This window comes from Triticum aestivum, chromosome 2B (assembly GCF_018294505.1).
Source record: "Triticum aestivum cultivar Chinese Spring chromosome 2B, IWGSC CS RefSeq v2.1, whole genome shotgun sequence".
NCBI lineage: Eukaryota > Viridiplantae > Streptophyta > Magnoliopsida > Poales > Poaceae > Triticum > Triticum aestivum.
The window spans coordinates 418,247,461-418,257,711 of record NC_057798.1 but is presented as its reverse complement, the minus strand read 5'-3'; the positions used below and the strand labels follow the sequence as shown (position 1 = coordinate 418,257,711).

The following is a 10,251-nucleotide window of genomic DNA, read 5'->3' as shown; positions in this document are numbered from 1 at the left end:
GAAACCGGGGTTGTGCATGATTTGAATATTTTATGTGACAAAGATGGAGCATAGCTAGACTATATGATTTTGTAGAGATAAGGTTTCTTCGGCCATGTTATTTTGAGAAGACATAATTGCTTTGTTAGTATGCTTGAAGTATTATTGTTTTTATGTCAATATTAAAATTTTGTTTTGAATGTTTCGGTTCTGAACATTCATGCCACAATAAAGAGAATTACATGGATAAATATGTTAGGTAGCATACTATTTACCTACTCGAGGACGAGCAGGAATTAAGCTTGGAGATGCTTGATACGTCTCCAACGTATCTATAATTATTGATTGTTCCATGCTATTATATTATCTGTTTTGGATGTCTAATAGGCATTAATATGCTATTTTATATTATTTTTGGGACTAACCTATTAACCTAGAGCGCAGTGCCAGTTTTTGTTTTTTTGCCTGTTTTAGAGTTTCGCAGAAAAGGAATACCAAACGGAGTCCAAACGGAATGAAACTTTCGCGATGATTTTTCTTGGACCAGAAGCAAACCAGGATACTTGGAGATGAAGTCGTAGGCACAACGAGGCAGCCATGAGGGTAGAGGGTGTACCCAGGGGGGTAGGGCACGCCCCCTACCTCGTGGGCACCTCGTGGGTCTCCTGGCCTAGTTCCTTCACCTATATATACTCTTATACCATGAAAACATCCAGGGGAGCCACGAAACCACTTTTCCACTACTGCAACCTTCTGTACCCATGAGATCCCATCTAGGGACCTTTTCCGGCGTCCTGCCGGAGGGGGATTCGATCACGGAGGGCTTCTACATCAACACCATCACCTCTCCAATGAAGCGTGAGTAGTTTACCACAGACCTACGGGTGCATAGCTAGTAGCTAGATGGCTTATTCTCTCTCTTTGATTCTCAATACCATGTTCTCGTCGATGTTCTTGGAGATCTATTCGATGTAATATTCTTTTGCGGTGTATTTGCCGAGATCTGATGAATTATGGATTTATGATCATATTATCTATGAATATTCTTTGGTTTTTCTCTGAATTCTTATACGCATGATTTGATATCTTTGCAAGTCTCTTTGAATTATCGGTTTAGTTTGGCCTACTAGATTGGTTTTTCTTGCAATGGGAGAAGTGCTTAGCTTTGGGTTCAATCTTGCGGTGTCCTTTCCCAGTGACAGTAGGGGTAGCAAGGCACGTATTGTATTGTTGCCATCAAGGATAAAATGATGGGGTTTTCATCATATTGCTTGAGTTAATTCCTCTACATCATGTCATCTTACTTAATGCGTTACTCCGTTCTTTATGAACTGAATACTCTAGATGCATGCTGGATAGTGGTCGATGTGTGGAGTAATAGTAGCAGATGCAGAATCATTTTGGTCTACTTGACACGGACGTGATGCCTATGTTCATGATCATTGCCTTAGATATCGTCATAACTTTGTGCTCTTCTATCAATTGCTCGGCAGTAATTTGTTCACCCACCATAATATTTGCTATCGTGAGAGAAGCCACTAGTGAAACCTATGCCCCCCGGATCTCTTTTCCATCATGTAAGTTCTCTTTTACATCATACTAGTTTCTGATCTACTATTTTGCAATATTTTACTTTCCGATCTATAAACCAAAAATACCAAAAATATTTTACTTTACTGTTTATCTATCTCAGATCTCACTTTTGCAAATAACCGTGAAGGGATTGACAACCCCTTTGTCACGTTGGGTGCAAGTTGTTGATTGTTTGTGCAGGTATTCGGTGACTTGTGCATTGTCTCCTACTGGATTGATACCTTGGTTCTCGAACTGAGGGAAATACTTACTCTACTTTGCTGCATCACCCTTTCCTCTTCAAGGAAAAAACCAACGCAAGCTCAAGAGGTAGCAACAAGCCAAGCAATTGTTTCATACTTTTGATGTTCTCAAAAAATTTCAACTTTCACGCAATACATGAGCGTGAGCCATGGACATAGCACTATAGGTGGAATAGAATATGGTGGTTGTGGATAAGACAAAAGGAAGGAGATGGTCTCACATCAACTAGGCGTATCAACTAGCTATGGAGATGCACATCAATAGATATCAATGTGAGTGAGTAGGGATTGCCATGCAATAGATGCACTAGAGCTATAAGTTTATGAAAGCTCAAAAAGAAACTAAGTGGGTGTGCATCTAACTCGCTTGCTCATGAAGACCTAGGGCAATTTGAGGAAGCCCACCATTGGAGTATACAAGCCATGTTCTATAATGAAAAATTCCCACTAGTATATGAAAGTGACAACATAGGAGACTCTCTATCATGAAGATCATGGTGCTACTTTGAAGCACAAGTGTGGTAAAATGATAGTAACATTGCCCCTTCTCTCTTTTCTCTCATTTTTTATTGGGCCTTCTCTCATTTTTTTGGCCTCTTTTTTCTTTCTTTTATTTTTCGTCCGGAGTCTCATCCCGACTTGTGGGGGAATCATAGTCTCCATCATCCTTTCCTCACATTGGACAATTCTCTAATAATGAAGATGATCACACTTTTTTTCACTTACAACTCAAGAATTATAACTTGATACTTAGAACAAAATATGACTGTATATGAATGCCTCCGGCGGTGTACCAGGATATGCAATGAATCAAGAGTGACATGTATGAAAGAATTATGAATGGTGGCTTTGCCACAAATACGATGTCAACTACATGATCATGCAAAGCAATATGACAATGATGAAGCATGTCATAATAAACGGAACGGTGCAAAGTTGCATGGCAATATATCTCAGAATGGCTATGGAAATATCATAATAGATAGGTATGGTGGCTGTTTTGAGGAAGGTATATGGTGGTTGTATGGTACCAGCGAAAGTTGTGCGGTACTAGAGAGGCTAGCAATGGTGAAAGGGTGAGAGTGCGTATAATCCATGGACTCAACATTAGTCATAAAAAACTCACATACTTATTGCAAAAATCTATTAGTTATTGAAATGAAGTACTACACGCATGATCCTAGGGCGATAGATTGGTAGGAAAATACCATCGCTCTTCCCTGACCGCCACTCATAAGGAAGACAATCAATAAATAAATCATGCTCCGACTTCATGACATAACGGTTCACCATACGTGCATGTTACGGGAATCACAAACTTCAACACAAGTATTTCTACAATCCACAATTACTTACTAGCATGACTCTAATATCACCATCTTTATATCTCAAAACAATCAGAAGGAATCAAACTTCTCATAGTATTCAATGCATTTTATATGAAAGTTTTTATTATATCCCTCTTTGATGCCTATCATATTAGGACTAAATTTATAACCAAGGAAAATTACCATGTTGTTTAAAAAGACTCTCAAAATAATATAAGTGAACCATGAGAGTTCAACATTTTCTATAAAATAAAGCCACTGCCGTGCTCTAAAAAGATATAAGAGAAGCACTAGAGCAAAATTGCCGAGCTCAAAAGATATAACTGAAGCACATAGAGTATTCTAATAAATCATGATTCATGCGTGTCCCTCTCAAAATGTGTGTACAGCAAGGATCATTGTGGCAAACTAAAAGGCAAAGACTCAAATCATACAAGACGCTCCAAGCAAAACACATATCATGTGGTGAATAAAAATATAGCCTCAAGTAAAGTTACCGATGGACGAAGACGAAAGAGGGGATGCCTTCTGGGGCATCCCCAAGCTTAGGCTCTTGGTTGTCCTTGAATATTACCTTGGGGTGCCTTGGGAATCCCTAACCTTAAGCTCTTACCACTCCTTATTCCATAGTCCATCAAATCCTTACCCAAAACTTGAAAACTTCACAACACAAAACTCAACAGAAGGTCTCATAAGCTCCATTAGTATAAGAAAATAAATCAACACTTTTGGTACGGTTGTGAACTCATTATTTATTTATATTGGTGGAATATCTAATGTATTCCAACTTTTCCATGGTTCATACCCCCCGATACTATCCACAGATTCATCAAATAAGCAAACAACACATAGAAAATAGAATCTGTCAAAAACAGAACTGTCTGTAGCAACCTGGAACTCTAGAATACTTCTGTAACTCCAAAAGTTCTGAAAAAATAGGAAAACCTGGGAAATTTGTGTACCAATCTTGTGCAAGACGAATCAGATCAAAATCATGCTTCTGTGAATTATGAAAACTATTTTCCTGGGTGCAAAAGCTTCTGCTTTTCAGTAAGATCAAAACAACTATCACCGTAAGCCATCCCAAAGGTCTTACTTGGCACAAACACTAATTAAAACACAAAACCACATCTAACAATAGGCTAGATGAATTATTCAAATCTAAACAGGAACAAAAAGCAAAGAACAAAAATAAAATTGGGTTGCCTCCCAACAAGCGCTATTATTTAACGCCCCTAGCTAGGCATAAAACATAGATCTAGGTATTGTCATCTTTGGTAAGCAATCCGTAAGTAGCTCTCATAATAGATTCAATTGGCAATTTATTTTTATTTCTTGGAAAGTGTTACATGCCCTTTGTCGGGTGATAGGTGCGACATATGCCAACGGGTGGCTTATCATTGTGGGAGCCAGTAAGACATCGCCGGTGCCTGGAAACGGGATAAGGCGAAGACATCACTACAAAAAAAAGACACATCCGTGACATTTTCGGCCAAACGAAATTTTTTTTCTGTCATACATATGACACTTCTATGACGATAATTGTGACAAAACCCGGTATCATCATAGATGTGGTGGGATCCTACTTCTATGACAAAAAATCATGACAGAAAATGGTCTTTTTGTCCTGGGCGGGCCGGAGCCGCAGTTGCATGACATTCTTTGGGCCATCCATGACGAAAAAAACCGTGGTAGAAGCGAGGGGGAGGAAAATTTTAGGGAGTTGCCGGTTACGGTGGGAGGTCGGGGGCCGAGCGATGCGCGTTTCTCTCGTACATGTGCGAGGCGTTGGCTCTAATTGAACCCGAGCGAGGCGTTGGGCTCTAACTGAACCTGAGCGATTGCACTGCAGGGTACGCGTTACTGAACCCGAGCAATCGATCGATGGCTGTTAACTGAACCCGATCGAGCAATTCCTTCGCTACTCCTGCTAACTGAAGCCGATCGATTGGATGAACAGTGAGCGTTGCGGGGGGTGGATGAACAGTGAGCGATGGTGTTGCCTTTGGATGAACAGGACCCCGTGGTGTGGGGGGTTGGATGAACAGTAGACGGTGGAGGGGTGCCCATGGAGGGGTGGTTGAACAGGACCCCGTAGTGTGGAGGGCTGGATGAACAGTAGACGGTGAGGGGTGCTCGTGGAGGGGTGGTTGAATAGTAGCCGGTGGAATAGCGTGCGGTGGAGGCTGGATGAACAGGAGCCCGTGGAGGCTAGAGGAGGTCGACGGTAGCCCATGGAGGCTGGAGGAGGTCGATGGTGGAGATGAACAGTATCCCGTGGAGTCCCGTTTTGTGGTACGCCACACCCCTCCCGATGAAAAGGACCCCCGTTTCGACCGTAGCGCTCCAACACAAGTCCGTTTCTTCCGTTTTGCGGTACGCCACACCCCTCCCGATCAACAGGACCCCCGTTTTGACCGTAGGAGGTCCGTTTCATCTGTTTTGGGGTACACCACACCCCTCCCGATCAACAGGACCCCCGTTTCGACCGTAGGAGGTCTGTTTCCTCCGTTTTGCGGTACGCCAGACCCCTCCCGATGAACAGGATCCCGTTTCGAACGTGGCCGGTCGAACACAAGGTCATTTCCTCTGTTGTGCGGTATGCCAGGCCTCGTTTCCATCGCATGTTCCTTCCAAGCCTTCCCGATGAACACGAGCACGCATTCCGTTCCGACCCAGCCGGTTGGCTCCCCATGAACACGACGATGACGTTGTTTCTTCGTTCTGACCCAGACATGTACGTATGCACGAGTAGGCGTTCGAGACTCCACCCGTATGTACACATACGTGGCCGTATTTTCTTTCTTGCACCCTGGCTGCTGTACGTACGTATACATGCTACGTGCGCGCCTCTACTACGACACGTGCGCGCCTCTACTACGACACGTGTGCGCCTCTACATTGACCAGTATATACATACACGTTCGCGACCAGGATGACAACGCTACGTACGCTTCAACCAGGTGGGTCCCGACTGTCAGGCACTTCCTTGCGTGCGAAGATGTAGCTGGTGGGTCCCAGCAGTCAGGGGGGCGAATCTTTTTTTTACCCGGACGCACTTCCTTGCGTGCGAAGGTGTAGCTGGTGAGTCCCAGCAGTGAGGGGGGCGAATCGTTTTTTTTTTTGCCCAGACGCACTTCCTTGCATGCGAAGATGAAGCTCGTGGGTCCCAGCAGTCAGGGGAAACGTTTTTCCGCGAAATACAGTGGCCCGTCCGGTGCGTCCCAGCTATCAGGCGGGGGAATCATTATTTTCCGCGTAAAAAGGAGGCACTTCCTTACTGCGACCGTGATGTAACATCCCAAATTTTTAGATTTGGAATGTTAATAGGTCATTGTTTTTGCCATCGTGATTTCTATGCTTACTGAAATTTTCTGAATATTCAAAGTGTTTTCCAACTCAAGGTAATATAGTTGGAGTGGAGATAATATGACTTCTCCCCTATTAATTATATTTGGAAAAAACTAAGAATATATTCTGGTGTCTACCTAAATTATTTTGTCTTTATAGAAACTCAAATTTATTTTATAATTGTTATTATATTGCTCTTTATGCGCTTTTGTTGCATAAAATATTTTTCCAAAATTTAATTTGTGTTGTAAAAACGTTAGCTGTTTTATATAGTGGTAATAATGTTTTACTGTGTGTTTGTATTAATTTTGGAATGCATTAGGTATTTTGTATTTTAGACATATTTATTTGTTGTGCGGTATAAATATTTTAGAGAGTTTTTATTGTTTACTGGGCGGCAGCCCAGCACTGTGCGCGACCAGCGGCCCAGCTATCCCTTCGCCCGCGCGCGCCATGCAGCCAAGCAGCTAGCAGGCCAGTCCAGCAGCAGCACCGCAGGCCACGACCCTTTTCCCTTTTGTTTTTTTTCTTCTTCTCCACACCCAAGTCCCGCTGACACTGGACCCCGCCCGGTCGTCTCTTTCCTCAGGACGAACTCCTGTTCGTTCACGAGTTCTTTCTGCCGATCCAAATCCTCTCCGGTTCGGCCAAGTATTTGCCCCCAGGCCACGGTATCCACTCTATGAGCATTCTACAGGTTCTTCTCTGCCGATTTTTGGCAAAATCCCTCTCTCCCGTGCCCTAGGGCGTCACCCCGATCTCGCCGGAGTTCCAGTCGAGGAGCTTCATCGCCGGTGTGTTCCGTCGCCACCAGGAGGTTACGATCCCCATCCTCGATGTAGATTCCTCTTTACTGATGTTCCTCGCCAGCCTAAGTTGTTTCTTTGCTCGGAGGACTTGTAGGACGAGGTCCGAGTTCCGCCGGAGTTCTCCGACGCCGCCGCGCCATTGTTGGAGAACCGCAGCCAGCAGAGGCCACCCCCGTCGCCCCGGATGCCTCCAATCTCCCTGCCGTTGTGCGTCTCTTCCTCTGGTCGGACCGCCGTCGCCGGAGTTTGCTCGTAGCCGCCGCCGTCGTCTCCACCGAGCCGCCCGCGCCTTTCTTCTCCAACTCCGGCGACCACACAGCCCTCTGTTTTCCGGTGAGCCATCCCCGTCCGTCTGATCTAAGATGGACATCCCAGATTAGAACATGTTCTGGTTTTTTTTCGAAGCAGTATGCACTAAATAGCGGCCGACTGTCGTTTAAGCCTAGCGGCAAACACCATCTGGCCCCTCACGTAGTGCCACGTGGCAACACCACAGCAGCCGCGGCAGTTCTTCCCGGAACGCTATCCTGGCATATTTTTGCTTTGCAGATTCCATATCAAATTTTCATTTAGGTTTATCTTGAGATCCGTAACTCCAAATTCAGATATTCTTTTTCCTGTGTACTCGTAGAGACCAGGAGAATACCATAGAACCAAAACTTCACATTTTTGAACTGTTTAAATTTGAATTTGCTCAAATTTGAATTCAATCTTCCGCGGGCCATATCTTTCAAACCATAGATCCAAATTAGTTTATTATTTTTGCATTGTGATCGTACTAGCATGTAGATAATATTTACCTAATTTTATGTTCAGTTATTTAGGTTATATTTGAATTCTTTGCTCTTGGCTTTATTGTGATTTTTATGTGAGTACGGTTTATTTATCGGTGCATTCGTTAATCGTATAGATTGTCCGGAGTGTGAAGCGGGTCAGAATTGAGCGTTAGAGTACTTCAGCACTGTTCAAGGCAAGTTTGCACTTTTGATTTTGCTCATCATATATTCTTCTATGCGTGTGTGGTTTTATGTTATGATATATGATTGGCATGATATGTGCATGTTGTCATGTTTTGGTATTGATTGTATTATGTGTTGGTGTGATCAACTTGCTATGTTAGACATGGGCATGTGTCGAGTGATCCGTGGAAGTGGTGAGTGTTATAGCCGTAGGCTCGGGATTATCAACCAGGTGAATGCGTCACTGGCAGAGCGCTCTATTGTCCCTAGAGAATGCGCCATTGACAGAGCGCACTTGAGGCGTGGTATAGTTTTCGGAACTTAAATCGGGTGAATGCGTCCCTGGCAGAGCACTCTATGGTTCCTAGAGAATGCGTCACCGACAGAGCGCACTTGAGATACTTCTGAAGTTCTTGTCATGCTTACTTAGAATCTTTGGGTTATCTTGGGCGATTAAAATTAGAGGCGATTGTAATTCAGTTAGTGGAGGTAGGTGAAGACATTCTTCTCCAAACTAACTTGTGTGTCATACATTGCTTTGTGGATGTAGGTTTGCTATATCATATTGTGTGATTTGCCAATACATTCAATGTATTGACCCTTTGTGGCTGCAACTTATCATGTTGCAGGATTTTCAGATGATCAGTGAGATACAGTAGGGTCGCGAGTCTTCACTCAGCATTTTCGCCAGTGGGCATTGACGGGACTCATCATCTATTATGCTACATTTCCGCTGTTATTATTGAATAGGTGAGCCATGTGCTATTCAGTTTGTAATACTCTATAAATTCTGGCTCATACGTTATAGTAAATGATGCACTTGTTATTTGATATTCATATGTATTGTGTATGCTAGCGAGTTGATTCAGGGACTAGCACAGTGAGCACAGAGACATCGCATCTTATCAGGTTCGGGTCGTTACAGATGGTATTAGAGCAGTGTGTTGACTGTAGGTCGTGACCCTAGAAAATGGATTAGAAAAGCCATAAGAGTGAAAAACTTACTTTACAACCTGTTGTCTACTTGTTAGTTCATACTCTTGTACTCATATCTTTACTTTTCAAATATAGATGACCCCTGGAATTATATTAGTGTTATTTAAGGAGTTTAGTTGGCAGACCACCATTCCTAAGTTGTGTTCAATAAACGATTTGCGGTAGTATGATGAGATCATATCTCTTGTGGATATGACCTTACCTGTAGGTTTTGCTTGTGTTGTGCGATATGTCATATGTTTGGTTGGTCATTGCTTTCCGTGTTATCATATTTTATGGATTGTTTGTATTATTCAATTGGGTGCTTTGATTGATCACATGTGCTCTTTTGATGTGATTAATTTAGGGTAGTTTGGGTGACTTATGTGAATTTAGTGTTTGCTTTTGTTGTTGTTGGAGTTTTAGTTGCTAGCATAAGCATATGGGTAGTGTTTTCCCCTTAGATCATTATTCTATGTATATCCTAATCTCTGCTGCGACCCAGTGACGAGTTCAAGTTTAACCACATGCACCATGATCCGACAAGAAGAAAGCACAATCTTGCTGAAGGAAGAACCCTAGAGGAAGCTATAGTTCATTAGTAGATGTTTTATAGTAGTTGGCGCAAACCTGAGAGTTGTCAAGAATGATAGATGTTTTGTTTGGCATGCAGAACCAATGGAATTATCCGAACCCAGTCCGTGAATAAGAGAATTTTTTGCAATGCTTGTGAGGATGCCCGAGTGCTAGAATGCGATATTTTCTAAACCATATACAAGGTAATGATTTGGGTGCGGAATGGATTGATCACCATGCCGGCTTACTCTTATTATTCGCTCTTGCTATATGGAATGGTAAATCTAGAGTGACTTACCTATAGTAGAGTGACGACGTTGTCAAGCCTGAACCTTAGAATGGTAAGATATTTGATCCCTTGTAGTAGGTTGTATGGTGAGAATAAATCAAGACTCTTTTTATGCAGGAACCATTCTTGATGACCACCATGAGGGTATTG

At 42.9% G+C, this 10,251-nt stretch overlaps 1 long non-coding RNA gene across 1 annotated transcript; it reads left to right on the top strand.

Annotated features, from left to right (window-relative positions):
• The first annotated feature begins 7,137 nt into the window (after window positions 1–7,137).
• LOC123041317 (uncharacterized) lies at window positions 7,138–8,273 on the top strand. The gene is made up of 3 exons (XR_006418472.1): window positions 7,138–7,310; window positions 7,397–7,635; window positions 8,213–8,273. It is a non-coding gene; the product is annotated as an uncharacterized lncRNA (long non-coding RNA).
• The last annotated feature ends 1,978 nt before the right edge of the window (window positions 8,274–10,251 follow it).